The following is a 27,529-nucleotide window of genomic DNA, read 5'->3' as shown; positions in this document are numbered from 1 at the left end:
ACAAAAGTACGGTCAACTCTTGCAACGAATACAACTCTTTCACCAGAAATCTTTAGACGAAACAGCTCTACCCACTCTGAAAGATTTTAAGACCTTGATGAATAATCCATCACCATCACCACCACCCATCACCACCCCAGTGGTCAAGACAGACGCAGCCTCACGAATGCCTGATGAAGAACAGGTGCGAGAAGTTTTCAAGCACCGTCAGCAGCTCCCATTCCTAGCAAGATTGATGCGTGCTTGCTGCCGACTTCCCCCACACCCCAACGAGAAGAACTGAAAGCTTGCATTAAAAAGATGATGTATACTCCTCATTCGACAGAAGTGAAAAAGAATAAGGAGAAACCAGAAGTGAAAATGAAAAGAAGACCAAAGCCATCTCATTAGCACCTCCACTGCCACCACTACCACTGACTTCTAGGGTGTTTGTATCTGCTATCAGGATGCGAACTCACACATATTAGCCTTAATTTCTGTTGAATTACGACATGACGATATCTGACGTAATGAGAGAGATGATGAGGTTCGATCCTAGAGGAGAAAACTGCCAAATATTTACTTTGTCTCTTACTTATTTTAAAAGGAAAATATTTCCATACACCCATACAGTGAGAAAAGGAAGGAGAGACCGAGACTATGCTTGATGACCCGATAGAAGGCTGGGGGAGAGAGAGAGAGAGAGAGAGAGAGAGAGAGAGAGAGAGAGAGAGAAAAGGAGAGAGAGAGAATATCTTTCTACTCTAACCTGTGACCGACGTTGAATTTGGAAGGACCGGCAAGCAACCAAGTTATGCAGGCATACTAGGCGAGAAGAGATTTGTCCTATTGGTATGAACAGAATGGTTAATTATATTTTTAAAAACTTAGTAATTATTTCTAAGAAAGTGTATCATTCAAATGTCATGTTCGATTTCCTTTTGTTTTTATAATTGATTATATTCTTTTATTCTGCATTCTGAGGCTTGTTTTGTTTTATTCTATATCTCTGCTCAGGTCTCAATTTATTCTATTTCGTTTTTTATTTTATTATTTACTCGATCCGCGCAGTATCTCCGTGGTCTATCATCCTCTTGATAACAATAACCAAACCAACATGTAACAATGGGGTTGGTGCATGGGGTGATGGTGTTTTATATATATGTAAACCCATGATGAACAGGAAATAATATTGCTATTTACAAACAGTATGCAGTGCAAAGACCAGCAATATTTTGTCAACCAGAAAATGCCCTCTCTGTTGAGCCCAATACCATGATGATATAAGCTATAAACCTAAAATGGTTTAGAAAATCATTGTCTTAATTAACAAACTTGGATGCATGACGAGAGAAACAAAAATGAAAGAAAAAGAAAATTTGACAGAAGAAAAGAAATTGAAACAATGTAAATAGATACTGCATATTGTGAATAATTAGAATCAGTATTTTGATCAATTCGTATACTATTTAGTTTGGATTTTACTCCATATTAAGTCATATTGTTGTATTGCTTTTTTAATTCTTGTTTGAATGGAAATTTTAAAGATATCAAATAATATCTGGAATATGTAAACAGTCTTAGAGTTTTTCTTTCTTTGAAATTCAGCATTTAAACCTCAACCCCTTCATAGTAAATATTGTAATAACTCTATTCTACTTTTATGAGCAAACAAAGTATTGTTTGTTATCCAACTTGGGACACACTACAATTCCGACAGTAAGGAAATAAAGGTTGATGAATACAGTCGTGGCAAGCGCAATTAGATACACAAACGTTCGGAATGCAAAATTATGTTTCTTTAGAACATTCAATTTGTGTGGTAATGTGTGGGATCGTTTGCCATGAGCGGTTGCAAAACGAAGAATGAACTTTTCCATAGTTGGATATCTTAAATCGTGGTCACATGCAAGTCACGATAGGCAGAACACTTTGTTTTCTTCATCCACTTAAATAACAGATCGTGGATTTCCAACCTCGAAGGTGTTTGACAACAACAACGTCTAGTCAGTAGACTCATCTTGCTACATTTCTTTCCATGAGTTTGGCAGGAATTTGGTATGAAATGGGCGCAGAGAGTAAGGAGGTAGATCCATAAGAAGCACAGTTTTGCTCAGCATTAAATAATTCCTCCAAAGAAGACGATGCATGTTCTTCCTCGTCAGTCGGGACTAAACGTGTGAGCACCTTTCTCTTCTACGACAGAAATGCCTTAAATGCTTCACTGATGCGGGCCATCAGCTTCTCTTCGTGGCATGTACTGTCAGAGAATTTGCAACCATCCATATTGGAAGTGTTCGATGTATCGGAAGGCATCTGACTGTTTCGGGTAGGCGAGTGGCCTCGAACCTCAGAGACCTCTCGTTCCTGGCAGAATAGTAAGACTACATTCGATGTATGCAGTTTTCAATATCTTTGCAAGCGTCCCTGCGCCTTCATTGTGTGTGATGTATTCAGGTTTATGTTTGATGTCTGAAACAAGTGTCAAAATGTGCAGTAGCCAACCTCATTTAACACATAGGAGGAATAGTAGCAATTTAAAATGACTAACTGAAATTAAAGGTTCAAACTGACTAGGTGATGCAAGGAAATTAAATGGAAAACACTCCTAATTAACCGATGCCTGTTGCCTTTCCCGATTACCCATGCAATATGCGAAATATATCAGAATATGTAAAAAAAGAAATATCTTGGCGTAATGATAGGTAATGGATTTTTTCATTAAAAATGATCGTTGCCCCGGGTGAGGATCGAACTCACAACCTCCGCATCGCCTAGGATACTGTCTATAAGTACGGCGCGCTAACCGATTGCGCCACCGGGGCTGACTGATTGGTATTTCTTAAGAAAATATTACAGGAATAAATAAACTTTGAAAAACAGGATCATCTCATTTGGAGTGGGACTCTTACTTTCTTCAACAGTCGACTTCTCATACAGGGGATCCACAATTTAATTGTTGGAGAATTATTGAAACTGGCACTGAGAGTCAGTAGGAAGAAATATGGACATTAAACAACATGAATGATCTGTAATTAGGGTGAAACGTGTTTAATTAACTCTTTTTCCTTCGCCCTTTAATGAGTCTGGCTGGAATCCACAGCTAGATAGATGAAAATGATGAATTCTTACTGCTCATGACATGGAACAAAGCAAGATCGATGTTTGCGTTACATTATTAAAACACTTTGAATGTAAAATGACAGCTGGATCTTGTGATCATTTCATTTATTAAACGCAAAAGGAAAAAACATATATTAATAATAATAATCAAGTTTAAACGATATTAACGAGTTACTAACTTCTCTTTCGGGCGTTTATCACCCCCGTCGCATTGAACAGTTTATGGCCATCAGATTTATCTGCCCTTTAAAATGTATAACTCGCGTAAAATAATTACAGAGAAAGGACCAGGTTTTGGCACAAGCCTGTAGGATAAAATTTAAAAAATAGTTACAGAGCGCAAACCAGAAAGCTATCTTTTTATTACTTCATGAAAACTGGTTTACAAAAAAGTTTTATTTGATGGAAAATAGACAAGCGTAAAGATGGAAACGACCTGTCAATTTTCACAGGTCTTTGAAAGGCAGAAACCAAGGAACCAGCCTGTTACATTGTCCATGAAAATTGGTTTATAAATACATTTTTGGATTGACTCGGGCTATGATTTTTGTTGTTGTTGTTGTTGTTTATTTTAAAATTGGGCTTTGAATTTGGAGGGAATTTAGAACAGATCCAATATGTTTCCATATCACTCGTGTACTTAAAATTGCTTTATCAAAGAGCATACATGACTCATGAGTTAGATACAGTTTGTGTTTGCATTCATTGATAAAGACAACTATTCTTTAATATTGTTCATGTTAGTGTGATTAATGTTAAAATCATCAAACATGAGTAATCTTTACATTTTCTACTGGAGTCAAGTCTTCTGAGATAGGATATCTAAAATACAATGATCCGGGTTGTAGATAACTTCTCGGTGAGCTTATGTATCGAATTCATTTGTTATAGTTCTAACTTCATGTCTTATTGCATGTTTAGTTACACCTAACTCTCTACCAAAGATTGTGTATAATTATACATTATACATATATGGAACAAATTCTTGTATACTCATAAACTAAAATTAAAAGAGGATCAAGAAGAAGAAAAAAGTAGAATAATCAAAGAGCTATACGATAATCCTTCAATCACTAAAATTGTCAAATTACATCTGACAAAACTTATTAAGAAATTTATGTTATTATTGCGTTTAGAAATTTAACAATCAGAAAAACTAGACTATACTAACAACAATATAAATAGATACTGCATATTGTGAACAATGAGAATCAGTATTTTGATCAATTCGTATACAATTTAGTTTGGATTTTACTCCATATTAAGTCATATTGTTGTATTGCTTTTTTACTTCTTGTTTGAATGGAAATTTTAAGGATATCAAATAATATCTGGAATATGTAAACAGTCTTAGAGTTTTTCTTTCTTTGAAATTCAGCATTTAAACCTCAACCCCTTCATAGTAAATATTGTAATAACTCTATTCTACTTTTATGAGCAAACAAAGTATTGTTTGCCATCCAACTTGGGACACACTACAATTCCGACAGTAAGGAAATAAAGGTTGATGAATACAGTCGTGGCAAGCGCAATTAGATACACAAACGTTCGGAATGCAAAATTATGTTTCTTTAGAATATTCACTTTGTGTGGTAATGTGTGGGATCGTTTGCCATGAGCGGTTGCAAAACGAAGAATGAACTTTTCCATAGTTGGATATCTTAAATCGTGGTCACATGCAAGTCACGATAGGCAGAACACTTTGTTTTCTTCATCCACTTAAATAACAGATCGTGGATTTCGAACCTCGAAGGTGTTTGACAACAACAACGTCTAGTCAGTAGACTCATCTTGCTACATTTCTTTCCATGAGTTTGGCAGGAATATGGTATAAAATGGGCGCAGAGAGTAAGAAGGTAGATCCGTATGAAGCACAGTTTTGCACAGCATTAAATTAATCCTCCAAAGAAGGCGATGCATGTTCTTCCTCGTCAGTCGGGACTAAACGTGTGAGCACCTTTCTCTTCTACGACAGAAATGCCTTAAATGCTTCACTGATGTGGGCCACCAGCTTCTCTTCGTGGCATGTACTGTCAGAGAATTTGCAACCATCCATATTGGAAGTGTTCGATGTATCGGAAGGCATCTGACTGTTTCGGGTAGGCGAGTGGCCTCGAACCTCAGAGACCTCTCGTTCCTGGCAGAATAGTAAGACTACATTCGATGTATGCAGTTTTCAATATCTTTGCGAGCGTCCCTGCGCCTTCATTGTGCGTGATGTATTCAGGTTTATGTTTTATGTCTGAAAGAAGTGTCAAAATGTGCAGTAGCCAACCTCATTTAACACATAGGAGGAATAGTAGCAATTTAAAATGACTAACTCAAATTAAAGGTTCAAAATGACTAGGTGATGCAAGGAAATTAAATGGAAAACACTCCTAATTAACCGATGCCTGTTGCCTTTCCCGATTACCCATGCAATATCCGAAATATATCAGAATAGGTAAAAAAAATATATATTGGCGTAATGATAGGTAATGGATTTTTTCATTAAAAATTATCGTTGCCCCGGGTGAGGATCGAACTCACAGCCTCCGCATTGCCTAGGATACTGTCTATAAGTACGGCGCGCTAACCGATTGCGCCACCGGGGCTGACTGATTGGTATTTCTTAACAAAATGTTACAGGAATAAATAAACATGGAAAAACAGGATCATCTCATTTTGATAGCTTACTATAGATTTTAACAACAATAGTTTCCTACCCCATCGCATCTTAGTGGCAGTTATCCTGTCGTATTAAGCATATAGATGCCTTACAGTTAAATATTTTATATAATAATTTCACTTATTGCTACGGTATGACGGATCATGGCATATCACATGTAAATTGGATTTATGCACACAAAGAAATAACCTATAATATCACAGGAAAAAAGTCACTCCCAAAATGTGAAACGAGCCCCAAAGAAGAAAAAGGGAAACAGTGTCAAGACCAGGTCACAGCACCCCCAAAAAGAAAAGCCCACAGAAAAAGAAAAAGAAAAGTCCCAAGAAAAGACCACAGAAAAAACAGCTACTACTTACAAGAGAGGTGCTTCGAACAGGACGTATCCTTACATTCGCAAACCACGACCTGCAGCGACTGTGATAGAGTCTCCAGTAACCTTAGGTTCTTCCACTTATCCGTTGTTGGTGATGCCTGCCAAACCCAATTTGACACCCGTTCTTCCTTAGTTGATGAAACAATGGAAACCCGAGTCTCCAAGAACTTCTCCAACGGTGACACCCTTCTCCTCTTTAGCTGCTTTTGACAAAGTACCTGCCCCCAAAATCAAAGTCCAAGAGAGATTTGGCATGTTACAGAGTTTACTGGATTTGTCCAAGCAAGAACTGTCCTGATTTATTCCGTTGGGAATCCCTCCACGACGCGTGATGACTGTCATCAAGTTGACATGACATAAAGACAATCAGTGGCTAAGCGTTCCAGTTCAAAAAAGACCTGAGGCAAAGAATGGGAATCATTGTTTTTGTGATCCTGAAAACCCATAGATGTCACCCCAAGAAGCCATCCCTCTTCTATCACCAAAGGAAAGAAAAGGAAAGTACTGACACCTCGTTTAGTCAAACATGGGGACATGTTGTCCGTCCTGTCCAAAGCTTCTCCACTCATGCGAAAGGATCTCATTCAAACCGCCTCCAAAGATTTCATCGATACCGTGTGCGAATGTTGTTTGAACGTCTTGAAAGATACGATACCTTTGTCTAAACACCAGAAGAATGCTTAGCCAAACATCATCACGTTTGTCTCCAATTGGTCCAAAGAAAATATAAATTTATCAAAAGATGAAGATGTTGGTACAACGCGGAAGAATTTTGTCCCTCTTGTTAGGACCCTTGCTGAAAGGAGTATTGGGAACAATGCTGGGGGGAATGATGGGAGCAAGATAAAAAGGAACCAAGAAGATAAAAGGGACCTCTGGAGTCCTAAGATCTCAGACGTGACCGTTGAAATCGAGTGGACGGACGAAAACAAGCTTTAGTGCCTCACGAAACGATGGATGGAATCCCATGGTTGGCAATTACAACGGACCCCATATTTGCCTCCCAATCATCCGAATTTGACCAATACGTTCAAGTTACAACAGGAATTGCAATCGTTGATGGATCGTAACGATTTGTCTGAAACAGAAAAATCACAAAAGTACGGTCAACTCTTGCAACGAATACAACTCTTTCACCAGAAATCTTTAGACGAAACAGCTCTACCCACTCTGAAAGATTTTAAGACCTTGATGAATAATCCATCACCATCACCACCACCCATCACCACCCCAGTGGTCAAGACAGACGCAGCCTCACGAATGCCTGATGAAGAACAGGTGCGAGAAGTTTTCAAGCACCGTCAGCAGCTCCCATTCCTAGCAAGATTGATGCGTGCTTGCTGCCGACTTCCCCCACACCCCAACGAGAAGAACTGAAAGCTTGCATTAAAAAGATGATGTATACTCCTCATTCGACAGAAGTGAAAAAGAATAAGGAGAAACCAGAAGTGAAAATGAAAAGAAGACCAAAGCCATCTCATTAGCACCTCCACTGCCACCACTACCACTGACTTCTAGGGTGTTTGTATCTGCTATCAGGATGCGAACTCACACATATTAGCCTTAATTTCTGTTGAATTACGACATGACGATATCTGACGTAATGAGAGAGATGATGAGGTTCGATCCTAGAGGAGAAAACTGCCAAATATTTACTTTGTCTCTTACTTATTTTAAAAGGAAAATATTTCCATACACCCATACAGTGAGAAAAGGAAGGAGAGACCGAGACTATGCTTGATGACCCGATAGAAGGCTGGGGGAGAGAGAGAGAGAGAGAGAGAGAGAGAGAGAGAGAGAAAAGGAGAGAGAGAATATCTTTCTACTCTAACCTGTGACCGACGTTGAATTTGGAAGGACCGGCAAGCAACCAAGTTATGCAGGCATACTAGGCGAGAAGAGATTTGTCCTATTGGTATGAACAGAATGGTTAATTATATTTTTAAAAACTTAGTAATTATTTCTAAGAAAGTGTATCATTCAAATGTCATGTTCGATTTCCTTTTGTTTTTATAATTGATTATATTCTTTTATTCTGCATTCTGAGGCTTGTTTTGTTTTATTCTATATCTCTGCTCAGGTCTCAATTTATTCTATTTCGTTTTTTATTTTATTATTTACTCGATCCGCGCAGTATCTCCGTGGTCTATCATCCTCTTGATAACAATAACCAAACCAACATGTAACAATGGGGTTGGTGCATGGGGTGATGGTGTTTTATATATATGTAAACCCATGATGAACAGGAAATAATATTGCTATTTACAAACAGTATGCAGTGCAAAGACCAGCAATATTTTGTCAACCAGAAAATGCCCTCTCTGTTGAGCCCAATACCATGATGATATAAGCTATAAACCTAAAATGGTTTAGAAAATCATTGTCTTAATTAACAAACTTGGATGCATGACGAGAGAAACAAAAATGAAAGAAAAAGAAAATTTGACAGAAGAAAAGAAATTGAAACAATGTAAATAGATACTGCATATTGTGAATAATTAGAATCAGTATTTTGATCAATTCGTATACTATTTAGTTTGGATTTTACTCCATATTAAGTCATATTGTTGTATTGCTTTTTTAATTCTTGTTTGAATGGAAATTTTAAAGATATCAAATAATATCTGGAATATGTAAACAGTCTTAGAGTTTTTCTTTCTTTGAAATTCAGCATTTAAACCTCAACCCCTTCATAGTAAATATTGTAATAACTCTATTCTACTTTTATGAGCAAACAAAGTATTGTTTGTTATCCAACTTGGGACACACTACAATTCCGACAGTAAGGAAATAAAGGTTGATGAATACAGTCGTGGCAAGCGCAATTAGATACACAAACGTTCGGAATGCAAAATTATGTTTCTTTAGAACATTCAATTTGTGTGGTAATGTGTGGGATCGTTTGCCATGAGCGGTTGCAAAACGAAGAATGAACTTTTCCATAGTTGGATATCTTAAATCGTGGTCACATGCAAGTCACGATAGGCAGAACACTTTGTTTTCTTCATCCACTTAAATAACAGATCGTGGATTTCCAACCTCGAAGGTGTTTGACAACAACAACGTCTAGTCAGTAGACTCATCTTGCTACATTTCTTTCCATGAGTTTGGCAGGAATTTGGTATGAAATGGGCGCAGAGAGTAAGGAGGTAGATCCATAAGAAGCACAGTTTTGCTCAGCATTAAATAATTCCTCCAAAGAAGACGATGCATGTTCTTCCTCGTCAGTCGGGACTAAACGTGTGAGCACCTTTCTCTTCTACGACAGAAATGCCTTAAATGCTTCACTGATGCGGGCCATCAGCTTCTCTTCGTGGCATGTACTGTCAGAGAATTTGCAACCATCCATATTGGAAGTGTTCGATGTATCGGAAGGCATCTGACTGTTTCGGGTAGGCGAGTGGCCTCGAACCTCAGAGACCTCTCGTTCCTGGCAGAATAGTAAGACTACATTCGATGTATGCAGTTTTCAATATCTTTGCAAGCGTCCCTGCGCCTTCATTGTGTGTGATGTATTCAGGTTTATGTTTGATGTCTGAAACAAGTGTCAAAATGTGCAGTAGCCAACCTCATTTAACACATAGGAGGAATAGTAGCAATTTAAAATGACTAACTGAAATTAAAGGTTCAAACTGACTAGGTGATGCAAGGAAATTAAATGGAAAACACTCCTAATTAACCGATGCCTGTTGCCTTTCCCGATTACCCATGCAATATGCGAAATATATCAGAATATGTAAAAAAAGAAATATCTTGGCGTAATGATAGGTAATGGATTTTTTCATTCAAAATGATCGTTGCCCCGGGTGAGGATCGAACTCACAACCTCCGCATCGCCTAGGATACTGTCTATAAGTACGGCGCGCTAACCGATTGCGCCACCGGGGCTGACTGATTGGTATTTCTTAACAAAATATTACAGGAATAAATAAACTTTGAAAAACAGGATCATCTCATTTGGAGTGGGACTCTTACTTTCTTCAACAGTCGACTTCTCATACAGGGGACCCACAATTTAATTGTTGGAGAATTATTGAAACTGGCACTGAGAGTCAGTAGGAAGAAATATGGACATTAAACAACATGAATGATCTGTAATTAGGGTGAAACGTGTTTAATTAACTCTTTTTCCTTCGCCCTTTAATGAGTCTGGCTGGAATCCACAGCTAGATAGATGAAAATGATGAATTCTTACTGCTCATGACATGGAACAAAGCAAGATCGATGTTTGCGTTACATTATTAAAACACTTTGAATGTAAAATGACAGCTGGATCTTGTGATCATTTCATTTATTAAACGCAAAAGGAAAAAACATATATTAATAATAATAATCAAGTTTAAACGATATTAACGAGTTACTAACTTCTCTTTCGGGCGTTTATCACCCCCGTCGCATTGAACAGTTTATGGCCATCAGATTTATCTGCCCTTTAAAATGTATAACTCGCGTAAAATAATTACAGAGAAAGGACCAGGTTTTGGCACAAGCCTGTAGGATAAAATTTAAAAAATAGTTACAGAGCGCAAACCAGAAAGCTATCTTTTTATTACTTCATGAAAACTGGTTTACAAAAAAGTTTTATTTGATGGAAAATAGACAAGCGTAAAGATGGAAACGACCTGTCAATTTTCACAGGTCTTTGAAAGGCAGAAACCAAGGAACCAGCCTGTTACATTGTCCATGAAAATTGGTTTATAAATACATTTTTGGATTGACTCGGGCTATGATTTTTGTTGTTGTTGTTGTTGTTTATTTTAAAATTGGGCTTTGAATTTGGAGGGAATTTAGAACAGATCCAATATGTTTCCATATCACTCGTGTACTTAAAATTGCTTTATCAAAGAGCATACATGACTCATGAGTTAGATACAGTTTGTGTTTGCATTCATTGATAAAGACAACTATTCTTTAATATTGTTCATGTTAGTGTGATTAATGTTAAAATCATCAAACATGAGTAATCTTTACATTTTCTACTGGAGTCAAGTCTTCTGAGATAGGATATCTAAAATACAATGATCCGGGTTGTAGATAACTTCTCGGTGAGCTTATGTATCGAATTCATTTGTTATAGTTCTAACTTCATGTCTTATTGCATGTTTAGTTACACCAAACTCTCTACCAAAGATTGTGTATAATTATACATTATACATATATGGAACAAATTCTTGTATACTCATAAACTAAAATTAAAAGAGGATCAAGAAGAAGAAAAAAGTAGAATAATCAAAGAGCTATACGATAATCCTTCAATCACTAAAATTGTCAAATTACATCTGACAAAACTTATTAAGAAATTTATGTTATTATTGCGTTTAGAAATTTAACAATCAGAAAAACTAGACTATACTAACAACAATATAAATAGATACTGCATATTGTGAACAATGAGAATCAGTATTTTGATCAATTCGTATACAATTTAGTTTGGATTTTACTCCATATTAAGTCATATTGTTGTATTGCTTTTTTACTTCTTGTTTGAATGGAAATTTTAAGGATATCAAATAATATCTGGAATATGTAAACAGTCTTAGAGTTTTTCTTTCTTTGAAATTCAGCATTTAAACCTCAACCCCTTCATAGTAAATATTGTAATAACTCTATTCTACTTTTATGAGCAAACAAAGTATTGTTTGCCATCCAACTTGGGACACACTACAATTCCGACAGTAAGGAAATAAAGGTTGATGAATACAGTCGTGGCAAGCGCAATTAGATACACAAACGTTCGGAATGCAAAATTATGTTTCTTTAGAATATTCACTTTGTGTGGTAATGTGTGGGATCGTTTGCCATGAGCGGTTGCAAAACGAAGAATGAACTTTTCCATAGTTGGATATCTTAAATCGTGGTCACATGCAAGTCACGATAGGCAGAACACTTTGTTTTCTTCATCCACTTAAATAACAGATCGTGGATTTCGAACCTCGAAGGTGTTTGACAACAACAACGTCTAGTCAGTAGACTCATCTTGCTACATTTCTTTCCATGAGTTTGGCAGGAATATGGTATAAAATGGGCGCAGAGAGTAAGAAGGTAGATCCGTATGAAGCACAGTTTTGCACAGCATTAAATTAATCCTCCAAAGAAGGCGATGCATGTTCTTCCTCGTCAGTCGGGACTAAACGTGTGAGCACCTTTCTCTTCTACGACAGAAATGCCTTAAATGCTTCACTGATGCGGGCCATCAGCTTCTCTTCGTGGCATGTACTGTCAGAGAATTTGCAACCATCCATATTGGAAGTGTTCGATGTATCGGAAGGCATCTGACTGTTTCGGGTAGGCGAGTGGCCTCGAACCTCAGAGACCTCTCGTTCCTGGCAGAATAGTAAGACTACATTCGATGTATGCAGTTTTCAATATCTTTGCGAGCGTCCCTGCGCCTTCATTGTGCGTGATGTATTCAGGTTTATGTTTTATGTCTGAAAGAAGTGTCAAAATGTGCAGTAGCCAACCTCATTTAACACATAGGAGGAATAGTAGCAATTTAAAATGACTAACTCAAATTAAAGGTTCAAAATGACTAGGTGATGCAAGGAAATTAAATGGAAAACACTCCTAATTAACCGATGCCTGTTGCCTTTCCCGATTACCCATGCAATATCCGAAATATATCAGAATAGGTAAAAAAAATATATATTGGCGTAATGATAGGTAATGGATTTTTTCATTAAAAATTATCGTTGCCCCGGGTGAGGATCGAACTCACAGCCTCCGCATTGCCTAGGATACTGTCTATAAGTACGGCGCGCTAACCGATTGCGCCACCGGGGCTGACTGATTGGTATTTCTTAACAAAATGTTACAGGAATAAATAAACATGGAAAAACAGGATCATCTCATTTTGATAGCTTACTATAGATTTTAACAACAATAGTTTCCTACCCCATCGCATCTTAGTGGCAGTTATCCTGTCGTATTAAGCATATAGATGCCTTACAGTTAAATATTTTATATAATAATTTCACTTATTGCTACGGTATGACGGATCATGGCATATCACATGTAAATTGGATTTATGCACACAAAGAAATAACCTATAATATCACAGGAAAAAAGTCACTCCCAAAATGTGAAACGAGCCCCAAAGAAGAAAAAGGGAAACAGTGTCAAGACCAGGTCACAGCACCCCCAAAAAGAAAAGCCCACAGAAAAAGAAAAAGAAAAGTCCCAAGAAAAGACCACAGAAAAAACAGCTACTACTTACAAGAGAGGTGCTTCGAACAGGACGTATCCTTACATTCGCAAACCACGACCTGCAGCGACTGTGATAGAGTCTCCAGTAACCTTAGGTTCTTCCACTTATCCGTTGTTGGTGATGCCTGCCAAACCCAATTTGACACCCGTTCTTCCTTAGTTGATGAAACAATGGAAACCCGAGTCTCCAAGAACTTCTCCAACGGTGACACCCTTCTCCTCTTTAGCTGCTTTTGACAAAGTACCTGCCCCCAAAATCAAAGTCCAAGAGAGATTTGGCATGTTACAGAGTTTACTGGATTTGTCCAAGCAAGAACTGTCCTGATTTATTCCGTTGGGAATCCCTCCACGACGCGTGATGACTGTCATCAAGTTGACATGACATAAAGACAATCAGTGGCTAAGCGTTCCAGTTCAAAAAAGACCTGAGGCAAAGAATGGGAATCATTGTTTTTGTGATCCTGAAAACCCATAGATGTCACCCCAAGAAGCCATCCCTCTTCTATCACCAAAGGAAAGAAAAGGAAAGTACTGACACCTCGTTTAGTCAAACATGGGGACATGTTGTCCGTCCTGTCCAAAGCTTCTCCACTCATGCGAAAGGATCTCATTCAAACCGCCTCCAAAGATTTCATCGATACCGTGTGCGAATGTTGTTTGAACGTCTTGAAAGATACGATACCTTTGTCTAAACACCAGAAGAATGCTTAGCCAAACATCATCACGTTTGTCTCCAATTGGTCCAAAGAAAATATAAATTTATCAAAAGATGAAGATGTTGGTACAACGCGGAAGAATTTTGTCCCTCTTGTTAGGACCCTTGCTGAAAGGAGTATTGGGAACAATGCTGGGGGGAATGATGGGAGCAAGATAAAAAGGAACCAAGAAGATAAAAGGGACCTCTGGAGTCCTAAGATCTCAGACGTGACCGTTGAAATCGAGTGGACGGACGAAAACAAGCTTTAGTGCCTCACGAAACGATGGATGGAATCCCATGGTTGGCAATTACAACGGACCCCATATTTGCCTCCCAATCATCCGAATTTGACCAAGACGTTCAAGTTACAACAGGAATTGCAATCGTTGATGGATCGTAACGATTTGTCTGAAACAGAAAAATCACAAAAGTACGGTCAACTCTTGCAACGAATACAACTCTTTCACCAGAAATCTTTAGACGAAACAGCTCTACCCACTCTGAAAGATTTTAAGACCTTGATGAATAATCCATCACCATCACCACCACCCATCACCACCCCAGTGGTCAAGACAGACGCAGCCTCACGAATGCCTGATGAAGAACAGGTGCGAGAAGTTTTCAAGCACCGTCAGCAGCTCCCATTCCTAGCAAGATTGATGCGTGCTTGCTGCCGACTTCCCCCACACCCCAACGAGAAGAACTGAAAGCTTGCATTAAAAAGATGATGTATACTCCTCATTCGACAGAAGTGAAAAAGAATAAGGAGAAACCAGAAGTGAAAATGAAAAGAAGACCAAAGCCATCTCATTAGCACCTCCACTGCCACCACTACCACTGACTTCTAGGGTGTTTGTATCTGCTATCAGGATGCGAACTCACACATATTAGCCTTAATTTCTGTTGAATTACGACATGACGATATCTGACGTAATGAGAGAGATGATGAGGTTCGATCCTAGAGGAGAAAACTGCCAAATATTTACTTTGTCTCTTACTTATTTTAAAAGGAAAATATTTCCATACACCCATACAGTGAGAAAAGGAAGGAGAGACCGAGACTATGCTTGATGACCCGATAGAAGGCTGGGGGAGAGAGAGAGAGAGAGAGAGAGAGAGAGAGAGAGAGAGAGAGAGAGAGAGAAAAGAGAGAGAGAATATCTTTCTACTCTAACCTGTGACCGACGTTGAATTTGGAAGGACCGGCAAGCAACCAAGTTATGCAGGCATACTAGGCGAGAAGAGATTTGTCCTATTGGTATGAACAGAATGGTTAATTATATTTTTAAAACTTAGTAATTATTTCTAAGAAAGTGTATCATTCAAATGTCATGTTCGATTTCCTTTTGTTTTTATAATTGATTATATTCTTTTATTCTGCATTCTGAGGCTTGTTTGTTTTATTCTATATCTCTGCTCAGGTCTCAATTTATTCTATTTCGTTTTTTATTTTATTATTTACTCGATCCGCGCAGTATCTCCGTGGTCTATCATCCTCTTGATAACAATAACCAAACCAACATGTAACAATGGGGTTGGTGCATGGGGTGATGGTGTTTTATATATATGTAAACCCATGATGAACAGGAAATAATATTGCTATTTACAAACAGTATGCAGTGCAAAGACCAGCAATATTTTGTCAACCAGAAAATGCCCTCTCTGTTGAGCCCAATACCATGATGATATAAGCTATAAACCTAAAATGGTTTAGAAAATCATTGTCTTAATTAACAAACTTGGATGCATGACGAGAGAAACAAAATGAAAGAAAAAGAAAATTTGACAGAAGAAAAGAAATTGAAACAATGTAAATAGATACTGCATATTGTGAATAATTAGAATCAGTATTTTGATCAATTCGTATACTATTTAGTTTGGATTTTACTCCATATTAAGTCATATTGTTGTATTGCTTTTTTAATTCTTGTTTGAATGGAAATTTTAAAGATATCAAATAATATCTGGAATATGTAAACAGTCTTAGAGTTTTTCTTTCTTTGAAATTCAGCATTTAAACCTCAACCCCTTCATAGTAAATATTGTAATAACTCTATTCTACTTTTATGAGCAAACAAAGTATTGTTTGTTATCCAACTTGGGACACACTACAATTCCGACAGTAAGGAAATAAAGGTTGATGAATACAGTCGTGGCAAGCGCAATTAGATACACAAACGTTCGGAATGCAAAATTATGTTTCTTTAGAACATTCAATTTGTGTGGTAATGTGTGGGATCGTTTGCCATGAGCGGTTGCAAAACGAAGAATGAACTTTTCCATAGTTGGATATCTTAAATCGTGGTCACATGCAAGTCACGATAGGCAGAACACTTTGTTTTCTTCATCCACTTAAATAACAGATCGTGGATTTCCAACCTCGAAGGTGTTTGACAACAACAACGTCTAGTCAGTAGACTCATCTTGCTACATTTCTTTCCATGAGTTTGGCAGGAATTTGGTATGAAATGGGCGCAGAGAGTAAGGAGGTAGATCCATAAGAAGCACAGTTTTGCTCAGCATTAAATAATTCCTCCAAAGAAGACGATGCATGTTCTTCCTCGTCAGTCGGGACTAAACGTGTGAGCACCTTTCTCTTCTACGACAGAAATGCCTTAAATGCTTCACTGATGCGGGCCATCAGCTTCTCTTCGTGGCATGTACTGTCAGAGAATTTGCAACCATCCATATTGGAAGTGTTCGATGTATCGGAAGGCATCTGACTGTTTCGGGTAGGCGAGTGGCCTCGAACCTCAGAGACCTCTCGTTCCTGGCAGAATAGTAAGACTACATTCGATGTATGCAGTTTTCAATATCTTTGCAAGCGTCCCTGCGCCTTCATTGTGTGTGATGTATTCAGGTTTATGTTTGATGTCTGAAACAAGTGTCAAAATGTGCAGTAGCCAACCTCATTTAACACATAGGAGGAATAGTAGCAATTTAAAATGACTAACTGAAACTAAAGGTTCAAACTGACTAGGTGATGCAAGGAAATTAAATGGAAAACACTCCTAATTAACCGATGCCTGTTGCCTTTCCGATTACCCATGCAAATATGCGAAATATATCAGAATATGTAAAAAAAGAAATATCTTGGCGTAATGATAGGTAATGGATTTTTTCATTCAAAATGATCGTTGCCCCGGGTGAGGATCGAACTCACAACCTCCGCATCGCCTAGGATACTGTCTATAAGTACGGCGCGCTAACCGATTGCGCCACCGGGGCTGACTGATTGGTATTTCTTAACAAAATATTACAGGAATAAATAAACTTTGAAAAACAGGATCATCTCATTTGGAGTGGGACTCTTACTTTCTTCAACAGTCGACTTCTCATACAGGGGACCCACAATTTAATTGTTGGAGAATTATTGAAACTGGCACTGAGAGTCAGTAGGAAGAAATATGGACATTAAACAACATGAATGATCTGTAATTAGGGTGAAACGTGTTTAATTAACTCTTTTTCCTTCGCCCTTTAATGAGTCTGGCTGGAATCCACAGCTAGATAGATGAAAATGATGAATTCTTACTGCTCATGACATGGAACAAAGCAAGATCGATGTTTGCGTTACATTATTAAAACACTTTGAATGTAAAATGACAGCTGGATCTTGTGATCATTTCATTTATTAAACGCAAAAGGAAAAAACATATATTAATAATAATAATCAAGTTTAAACGATATTAACGAGTTACTAACTTCTCTTTCGGGCGTTTATCACCCCCGTCGCATTGAACAGTTTATGGCCATCAGATTTATCTGCCCTTTAAAATGTATAACTCGCGTAAAATAATTACAGAGAAAGGACCAGGTTTTGGCACAAGCCTGTAGGATAAAATTTAAAAAATAGTTACAGAGCGCAAACCAGAAAGCTATCTTTTTATTACTTCATGAAAACTGGTTTACAAAAAAGTTTTATTTGATGGAAAATAGACAAGCGTAAAGATGGAAACGACCTGTCAATTTTCACAGGTCTTTGAAAGGCAGAAACCAAGGAACCAGCCTGTTACATTGTCCATGAAAATTGGTTTATAAATACATTTTTGGATTGACTCGGGCTATGATTTTTGTTGTTGTTGTTGTTGTTTATTTTAAAATTGGGCTTTGAATTTGGAGGGAATTTAGAACAGATCCAATATGTTTCCATATCACTCGTGTACTTAAAATTGCTTTATCAAAGAGCATACATGACTCATGAGTTAGATACAGTTTGTGTTTGCATTCATTGATAAAGACAACTATTCTTTAATATTGTTCATGTTAGTGTGATTAATGTTAAAATCATCAAACATGAGTAATCTTTACATTTTCTACTGGAGTCAAGTCTTCTGAGATAGGATATCTAAAATACAATGATCCGGGTTGTAGATAACTTCTCGGTGAGCTTATGTATCGAATTCATTTGTTATAGTTCTAACTTCATGTCTTATTGCATGTTTAGTTACACCAAACTCTCTACCAAAGATTGTGTATAATTATACATTATACATATATGGAACAAATTCTTGTATACTCATAAACTAAAATTAAAAGAGGATCAAGAAGAAGAAAAAAGTAGAATAATCAAAGAGCTATACGATAATCCTTCAATCACTAAAATTGTCAAATTACATCTGACAAAACTTATTAAGAAATTTATGTTATTATTGCGTTTAGAAATTTAACAATCAGAAAAACTAGACTATACTAACAACAATATAAATAGATACTGCATATTGTGAACAATGAGAATCAGTATTTTGATCAATTCGTATACAATTTAGTTTGGATTTTACTCCATATTAAGTCATATTGTTGTATTGCTTTTTTACTTCTTGTTTGAATGGAAATTTTAAGGATATCAAATAATATCTGGAATATGTAAACAGTCTTAGAGTTTTTCTTTCTTTGAAATTCAGCATTTAAACCTCAACCCCTTCATAGTAAATATTGTAATAACTCTATTCTACTTTTATGAGCAAACAAAGTATTGTTTGCCATCCAACTTGGGACACACTACAATTCCGACAGTAAGGAAATAAAGGTTGATGAATACAGTCGTGGCAAGCGCAATTAGATACACAAACGTTCGGAATGCAAAATTATGTTTCTTTAGAATATTCACTTTGTGTGGTAATGTGTGGGATCGTTTGCCATGAGCGGTTGCAAAACGAAGAATGAACTTTTCCATAGTTGGATATCTTAAATCGTGGTCACATGCAAGTCACGATAGGCAGAACACTTTGTTTTCTTCATCCACTTAAATAACAGATCGTGGATTTCGAACCTCGAAGGTGTTTGACAACAACAACGTCTAGTCAGTAGACTCATCTTGCTACATTTCTTTCCATGAGTTTGGCAGGAATATGGTATAAAATGGGCGCAGAGAGTAAGAAGGTAGATCCGTATGAAGCACAGTTTTGCACAGCATTAAATTAATCCTCCAAAGAAGGCGATGCATGTTCTTCCTCGTCAGTCGGGACTAAACGTGTGAGCACCTTTCTCTTCTACGACAGAAATGCCTTAAATGCTTCACTGATGTGGGCCACCAGCTTCTCTTCGTGGCATGTACTGTCAGAGAATTTGCAACCATCCATATTGGAAGTGTTCGATGTATCGGAAGGCATCTGACTGTTTCGGGTAGGCGAGTGGCCTCGAACCTCAGAGACCTCTCGTTCCTGGCAGAATAGTAAGACTACATTCGATGTATGCAGTTTTCAATATCTTTGCGAGCGTCCCTGCGCCTTCATTGTGCGTGATGTATTCAGGTTTATGTTTTATGTCTGAAAGAAGTGTCAAAATGTGCAGTAGCCAACCTCATTTAACACATAGGAGGAATAGTAGCAATTTAAAATGACTAACTCAAATTAAAGGTTCAAAATGACTAGGTGATGCAAGGAAATTAAATGGAAAACACTCCTAATTAACCGATGCCTGTTGCCTTTCCCGATTACCCATGCAATATCCGAAATATATCAGAATAGGTAAAAAAAATATATATTGGCGTAATGATAGGTAATGGATTTTTTCATTAAAAATTATCGTTGCCCCGGGTGAGGATCGAACTCACAGCCTCCGCATTGCCTAGGATACTGTCTATAAGTACGGCGCGCTAACCGATTGCGCCACCGGGGCTGACTGATTGGTATTTCTTAACAAAATGTTACAGGAATAAATAAACATGGAAAAACAGGATCATCTCATTTTGATAGCTTACTATAGATTTTAACAACAATAGTTTCCTACCCCATCGCATCTTAGTGGCAGTTATCCTGTCGTATTAAGCATATAGATGCCTTACAGTTAAATATTTTATATAATAATTTCACTTATTGCTACGGTATGACGGATCATGGCATATCACATGTAAATTGGATTTATGCACACAAAGAAATAACCTATAATATCACAGGAAAAAAGTCACTCCCAAAATGTGAAACGAGCCCCAAAGAAGAAAAAGGGAAACAGTGTCAAGACCAGGTCACAGCACCCCCAAAAAGAAAAGCCCACAGAAAAAGAAAAAGAAAAGTCCCAAGAAAAGACCACAGAAAAAACAGCTACTACTTACAAGAGAGGTGCTTCGAACAGGACGTATCCTTACATTCGCAAACCACGACCTGCAGCGACTGTGATAGAGTCTCCAGTAACCTTAGGTTCTTCCACTTATCCGTTGTTGGTGATGCCTGCCAAACCCAATTTGACACCCGTTCTTCCTTAGTTGATGAAACAATGGAAACCCGAGTCTCCAAGAACTTCTCCAACGGTGACACCCTTCTCCTCTTTAGCTGCTTTTGACAAAGTACCTGCCCCCAAAATCAAAGTCCAAGAGAGATTTGGCATGTTACAGAGTTTACTGGATTTGTCCAAGCAAGAACTGTCCTGATTTATTCCGTTGGGAATCCCTCCACGACGCGTGATGACTGTCATCAAGTTGACATGACATAAAGACAATCAGTGGCTAAGCGTTCCAGTTCAAAAAAGACCTGAGGCAAAGAATGGGAATCATTGTTTTTGTGATCCTGAAAACCCATAGATGTCACCCCCAAGAAGCCATCCCTCTTCTATCACCAAAGGAAAGAAAAGGAAAGTACTGACACCTCGTTTAGTCAAACATGGGGACATGTTGTCCGTCCTGTCCAAAGCTTCTCCACTCATGCGAAAGGATCTCATTCAAACCGCCTCCAAAGATTTCATCGATACCGTGTGCGAATGTTGTTTGAACGTCTTGAAAGATACGATACCTTTGTCTAAACACCAGAAGAATGCTTAGCCAAACATCATCACGTTTGTCTCCAATTGGTCCAAAGAAAATATAAATTTATCAAAAGATGAAGATGTTGGTACAACGCGGAAGAATTTTGTCCCTCTTGTTAGGACCCTTGCTGAAAGGAGTATTGGGAACAATGCTGGGGGGAATGATGGGAGCAAGATAAAAAGGAACCAAGAAGATAAAAGGGACCTCTGGAGTCCTAAGATCTCAGACGTGACCGTTGAAATCGAGTGGACGGACGAAAACAAGCTTTAGTGCCTCACGAAACGATGGATGGAATCCCATGGTTGGCAATTACAACGGACCCCATATTTGCCTCCCAATCATCCGAATTTGACCAAGACGTTCAAGTTACAACAGGAATTGCAATCGTTGATGGATCGTAACGATTTGTCTGAAACAGAAAAATCACAAAAGTACGGTCAACTCTTGCAACGAATACAACTCTTTCACCAGAAATCTTTAGACGAAACAGCTCTACCCACTCTGAAAGATTTTAAGACCTTGATGAATAATCCATCACCATCACCACCACCCATCACCACCCCAGTGGTCAAGACAGACGCAGCCTCACGAATGCCTGATGAAGAACAGGTGCGAGAAGTTTTCAAGCACCGTCAGCAGCTCCCATTCCTAGCAAGATTGATGCGTGCTTGCTGCCGACTTCCCCCACACCCCAACGAGAAGAACTGAAAGCTTGCATTAAAAAGATGATGTATACTCCTCATTCGACAGAAGTGAAAAAGAATAAGGAGAAACCAGAAGTGAAAATGAAAAGAAGACCAAAGCCATCTCATTAGCACCTCCACTGCCACCACTACCACTGACTTCTAGGGTGTTTGTATCTGCTATCAGGATGCGAACTCACACATATTAGCCTTAATTTCTGTTGAATTACGACATGACGATATCTGACGTAATGAGAGAGATGATGAGGTTCGATCCTAGAGGAGAAAACTGCCAAATATTTACTTTGTCTCTTACTTATTTTAAAAGGAAAATATTTCCATACACCATACAGTGAGAAAAGGAAGGAGAGACCGAGACTATGCTTGATGACCCGATAGAAGGCTGGGGAGAGAGAGAGAGAGAGAGAGAGAGAGAGAGAGAGAGAGAGAGAGAGAGAGAGAGAGAAAAGGAGAGAGAGAATATCTTTCTACTCTAACCTGTGACCCGACGTTGAATTTGGAAGGACCGGCAAGCAACCAAGTTATGCAGGAATACTAGGCGAGAAGAGATTTGTCCTATTGGTATGAACAGAATGGTTAATTATATTTTTAAAAACTTAGTAATTATTTCTAAGAAAGTGTATCATTCAAATGTCATGTTCGATTTCCTTTTGTTTTTATAATTGATTATATTCTTTTATTCTGCATTCTGAGGCTTGTTTTGTTTTATTCTATATCTCTGCTCAGGTCTCAATTTATTCTATTTCGTTTTTTATTTTATTATTTACTCGATCCGCGCAGTATCTCCGTGGTCTATCATCCTCTTGATAACAATAACCAAACCAACATGTAACAATGGGGTTGGTGCATGGGGTGATGGTGTTTTATATATATGTAAACCCATGATGAACAGGAAATAATATTGCTATTTACAAACAGTATGCAGTGCAAAGACCAGCAATATTTTGTCAACCAGAAAATGCCCTCTCTGTTGAGCCCAATACCATGATGATATAAGCTATAAACCTAAAATGGTTTAGAAAATCATTGTCTTAATTAACAAACTTGGATGCATGACGAGAGAAACAAAATTGAAAGAAAAAGAAAATTTGACAGAAGAAAAGAAATTGAAACAATGTAAATAGATACTGCATATTGTGAATAATTAGAATCAGTATTTTGATCAATTCGTATACTATTTAGTTTGGATTTTACTCCATATTAAGTCATATTGTTGTATTGCTTTTTTAATTCTTGTTTGAATGGAAATTTTAAAGATATCAAATAATATCTGGAATATGTAAACAGTCTTAGAGTTTTTCTTTCTTTGAAATTCAGCATTTAAACCTCAACCCCTTCATAGTAAATATTGTAATAACTCTATTCTACTTTTATGAGCAAACAAAGTATTGTTTGTTATCCAACTTGGGACACACTACAATTCCGACAGTAAGGAAATAAAGGTTGATGAATACAGTCGTGGCAAGCGCAATTAGATACACAAACGTTCGGAATGCAAAATTATGTTTCTTTAGAACATTCAATTTGTGTGGTAATGTGTGGGATCGTTTGCCATGAGCGGTTGCAAAACGAAGAATGAACTTTTCCATAGTTGGATATCTTAAATCGTGGTCACATGCAAGTCACGATAGGCAGAACACTTTGTTTTCTTCATCCACTTAAATAACAGATCGTGGATTTCCAACCTCGAAGGTGTTTGACAACAACAACGTCTAGTCAGTAGACTCATCTTGCTACATTTCTTTCCATGAGTTTGGCAGGAATTTGGTATGAAATGGGCGCAGAGAGTAAGGAGGTAGATCCATAAGAAGCACAGTTTTGCTCAGCATTAAATAATTCCTCCAAAGAAGACGATGCATGTTCTTCCTCGTCAGTCGGGACTAAACGTGTGAGCACCTTTCTCTTCTACGACAGAAATGCCTTAAATGCTTCACTGATGCGGGCCATCAGCTTCTCTTCGTGGCATGTACTGTCAGAGAATTTGCAACCATCCATATTGGAAGTGTTCGATGTATCGGAAGGCATCTGACTGTTTCGGGTAGGCGAGTGGCCTCGAACCTCAGAGACCTCTCGTTCCTGGCAGAATAGTAAGACTACATTCGATGTATGCAGTTTTCAATATCTTTGCAAGCGTCCCTGCGCCTTCATTGTGTGTGATGTATTCAGGTTTATGTTTGATGTCTGAAACAAGTGTCAAAATGTGCAGTAGCCAACCTCATTTAACACATAGGAGGAATAGTAGCAATTTAAAATGACTAACTGAAATTAAAGGTTCAAACTGACTAGGTGATGCAAGGAAATTAAATGGAAAACACTCCTAATTAACCGATGCCTGTTGCCTTTCCCGATTACCCATGCAATATGCGAAATATATCAGAATATGTAAAAAAAGAAATATCTTGGCGTAATGATAGGTAATGGATTTTTTCATTCAAAATGATCGTTGCCCCGGGTGAGGATCGAACTCACAACCTCCGCATCGCCTAGGATACTGTCTATAAGTACGGCGCGCTAACCGATTGCGCCACCGGGGCTGACTGATTGGTATTTCTTAACAAAATATTACAGGAATAAATAAACTTTGAAAAACAGGATCATCTCATTTGGAGTGGGACTCTTACTTTCTTCAACAGTCGACTTCTCATACAGGGGACCCACAATTTAATTGTTGGAGAATTATTGAAACTGGCACTGAGAGTCAGTAGGAAGAAATATGGACATTAAACAACATGAATGATCTGTAATTAGGGTGAAACGTGTTTAATTAACTCTTTTTCCTTCGCCCTTTAATGAGTCTGGCTGGAATCCACAGCTAGATAGATGAAAATGATGAATTCTTACTGCTCATGACATGGAACAAAGCAAGATCGATGTTTGCGTTACATTATTAAAACACTTTGAATGTAAAATGACAGCTGGATCTTGTGATCATTTCATTTATTAAACGCAAAAGGAAAAAAACATATATTAATAATAATAATCAAGTTTAAACGATATTAACGAGTTACTAACTTCTCTTTCGGGCGTTTATCACCCCCGTCGCATTGAACAGTTTATGGCCATCAGATTTATCTGCCCTTTAAAATGTATAACTCGCGTAAAATAATTACAGAGAAAGGACCAGGTTTTGGCACAAGCCTGTAGGATAAAATTTAAAAAATAGTTACAGAGCGCAAACCAGAAAGCTATCTTTTTATTACTTCATGAAAACTGGTTTACAAAAAAGTTTTATTTGATGGAAAATAGACAAGCGTAAAGATGGAAACGACCTGTCAATTTTCACAGGTCTTTGAAAGGCAGAAACCAAGGAACCAGCCTGTTACATTGTCCATGAAAATTGGTTTATAAATACATTTTTGGATTGACTCGGGCTATGATTTTTGTTGTTGTTGTTGTTGTTTATTTTAAAATTGGGCTTTGAATTTGGAGGGAATTTAGAACAGATCCAATATGTTTCCATATCACTCGTGTACTTAAAATTGCTTTATCAAAGAGCATACATGACTCATGAGTTAGATACAGTTTGTGTTTGCATTCATTGATAAAGACAACTATTCTTTAATATTGTTCATGTTAGTGTGATTAATGTTAAAATCATCAAACATGAGTAATCTTTACATTTTCTACTGGAGTCAAGTCTTCTGAGATAGGATATCTAAAATACAATGATCCGGGTTGTAGATAACTTCTCGGTGAGCTTATGTATCGAATTCATTTGTTATAGTTCTAACTTCATGTCTTATTGCATGTTTAGTTACACCAAACTCTCTACCAAAGATTGTGTATAATTATACATTATACATATATGGAACAAATTCTTGTATACTCATAAACTAAAATTAAAAGAGGATCAAGAAGAAGAAAAAAGTAGAATAATCAAAGAGCTATACGATAATCCTTCAATCACTAAAATTGTCAAATTACATCTGACAAAACTTATTAAGAAATTTATGTTATTATTGCGTTTAGAAATTTAACAATCAGAAAAACTAGACTATACTAACAACAATATAAATAGATACTGCATATTGTGAACAATGAGAATCAGTATTTTGATCAATTCGTATACAATTTAGTTTGGATTTTACTCCATATTAAGTCATATTGTTGTATTGCTTTTTTACTTCTTGTTTGAATGGAAATTTTAAGGATATCAAATAATATCTGGAATATGTAAACAGTCTTAGAGTTTTTCTTTCTTTGAAATTCAGCATTTAAACCTCAACCCCTTCATAGTAAATATTGTAATAACTCTATTCTACTTTTATGAGCAAACAAAGTATTGTTTGCCATCCAACTTGGGACACACTACAATTCCGACAGTAAGGAAATAAAGGTTGATGAATACAGTCGTGGCAAGCGCAATTAGATACACAAACGTTCGGAATGCAAAATTATGTTTCTTTAGAATATTCACTTTGTGTGGTAATGTGTGGGATCGTTTGCCATGAGCGGTTGCAAAACGAAGAATGAACTTTTCCATAGTTGGATATCTTAAATCGTGGTCACATGCAAGTCACGATAGGCAGAACACTTTGTTTTCTTCATCCACTTAAATAACAGATCGTGGATTTCGAACCTCGAAGGTGTTTGACAACAACAACGTCTAGTCAGTAGACTCATCTTGCTACATTTCTTTCCATGAGTTTGGCAGGAATATGGTATAAAATGGGCGCAGAGAGTAAGAAGGTAGATCCGTATGAAGCACAGTTTTGCACAGCATTAAATTAATCCTCCAAAGAAGGCGATGCATGTTCTTCCTCGTCAGTCGGGACTAAACGTGTGAGCACCTTTCTCTTCTACGACAGAAATGCCTTAAATGCTTCACTGATGTGGGCCACCAGCTTCTCTTCGTGGCATGTACTGTCAGAGAATTTGCAACCATCCATATTGGAAGTGTTCGATGTATCGGAAGGCATCTGACTGTTTCGGGTAGGCGAGTGGCCTCGAACCTCAGAGACCTCTCGTTCCTGGCAGAATAGTAAGACTACATTCGATGTATGCAGTTTTCAATATCTTTGCGAGCGTCCCTGCGCCTTCATTGTGCGTGATGTATTCAGGTTTATGTTTTATGTCTGAAAGAAGTGTCAAAATGTGCAGTAGCCAACCTCATTTAACACATAGGAGGAATAGTAGCAATTTAAAATGACTGACTCAAATTAAAGGTTCAAAATGACTAGGTGATGCAAGGAAATTAAATGGAAAACACTCCTAATTAACCGATGCCTGTTGCCTTTCCCGATTACCCATGCAATATCCGAAATATATCAGAATAGGTAAAAAAAATATATATTGGCGTAATGATAGGTAATGGATTTTTTCATTAAAAATTATCGTTGCCCCGGGTGAGGATCGAACTCACAGCCTCCGCATTGCCTAGGATACTGTCTATAAGTACGGCGCGCTAACCGATTGCGCCACCGGGGCTGACTGATTGGTATTTCTTAACAAAATGTTACAGGAATAAATAAACATGGAAAAACAGGATCATCTCATTTTGATAGCTTACTATAGATTTTAACAACAATAGTTTCCTACC

At 37.6% G+C, this 27,529-nt stretch overlaps 8 non-coding genes across 8 annotated transcripts; all 8 read right to left on the bottom strand.

Moving 5' to 3' along the window:
• Positions 1–2,714: 2,714 nt before the first annotated feature.
• On the bottom strand, positions 2,715–2,804 carry Trnai-uau (transfer RNA isoleucine (anticodon UAU)). Its single transcript is given in 2 exon segments — positions 2,715–2,750; positions 2,767–2,804. It is a non-coding gene; the product is annotated as a tRNA-Ile (tRNA).
• A 2,802-nt stretch (positions 2,805–5,606) lies between these two features.
• Positions 5,607–5,696, bottom strand: Trnai-uau (transfer RNA isoleucine (anticodon UAU)). Its single transcript is given in 2 exon segments — positions 5,607–5,642; positions 5,659–5,696. It is a non-coding gene; the product is annotated as a tRNA-Ile (tRNA).
• Positions 5,697–9,944: 4,248 nt separating this feature from the next.
• On the bottom strand, positions 9,945–10,034 carry Trnai-uau (transfer RNA isoleucine (anticodon UAU)). The gene is given in 2 exon segments: positions 9,945–9,980; positions 9,997–10,034. It is a non-coding gene; the product is annotated as a tRNA-Ile (tRNA).
• A 2,802-nt stretch (positions 10,035–12,836) lies between these two features.
• Trnai-uau (transfer RNA isoleucine (anticodon UAU)) lies at positions 12,837–12,926 on the bottom strand. The gene is given in 2 exon segments: positions 12,837–12,872; positions 12,889–12,926. It is a non-coding gene; the product is annotated as a tRNA-Ile (tRNA).
• A 4,258-nt stretch (positions 12,927–17,184) lies between these two features.
• Trnai-uau (transfer RNA isoleucine (anticodon UAU)) lies at positions 17,185–17,274 on the bottom strand. Its single transcript is given in 2 exon segments — positions 17,185–17,220; positions 17,237–17,274. It is a non-coding gene; the product is annotated as a tRNA-Ile (tRNA).
• A 2,802-nt stretch (positions 17,275–20,076) lies between these two features.
• On the bottom strand, positions 20,077–20,166 carry Trnai-uau (transfer RNA isoleucine (anticodon UAU)). The gene is given in 2 exon segments: positions 20,077–20,112; positions 20,129–20,166. It is a non-coding gene; the product is annotated as a tRNA-Ile (tRNA).
• Positions 20,167–24,434: 4,268 nt separating this feature from the next.
• Trnai-uau (transfer RNA isoleucine (anticodon UAU)) lies at positions 24,435–24,524 on the bottom strand. Its single transcript is given in 2 exon segments — positions 24,435–24,470; positions 24,487–24,524. It is a non-coding gene; the product is annotated as a tRNA-Ile (tRNA).
• A 2,803-nt stretch (positions 24,525–27,327) lies between these two features.
• On the bottom strand, positions 27,328–27,417 carry Trnai-uau (transfer RNA isoleucine (anticodon UAU)). Its single transcript is given in 2 exon segments — positions 27,328–27,363; positions 27,380–27,417. It is a non-coding gene; the product is annotated as a tRNA-Ile (tRNA).
• Between the last annotated feature and the right edge of the window lie 112 nt (positions 27,418–27,529).

Source organism: Sinohyriopsis cumingii, chromosome 9, assembly GCF_028554795.1.
Source record: "Sinohyriopsis cumingii isolate HCF-2022 chromosome 9, ASM2855479v2, whole genome shotgun sequence".
NCBI classification, from domain to species: Eukaryota; Metazoa; Mollusca; class Bivalvia; order Unionida; family Unionidae; genus Sinohyriopsis; species Sinohyriopsis cumingii.
The sequence above is the reverse complement of the archived record's forward strand: the minus strand, read 5'-3'. Positions and strand labels throughout refer to the sequence as shown.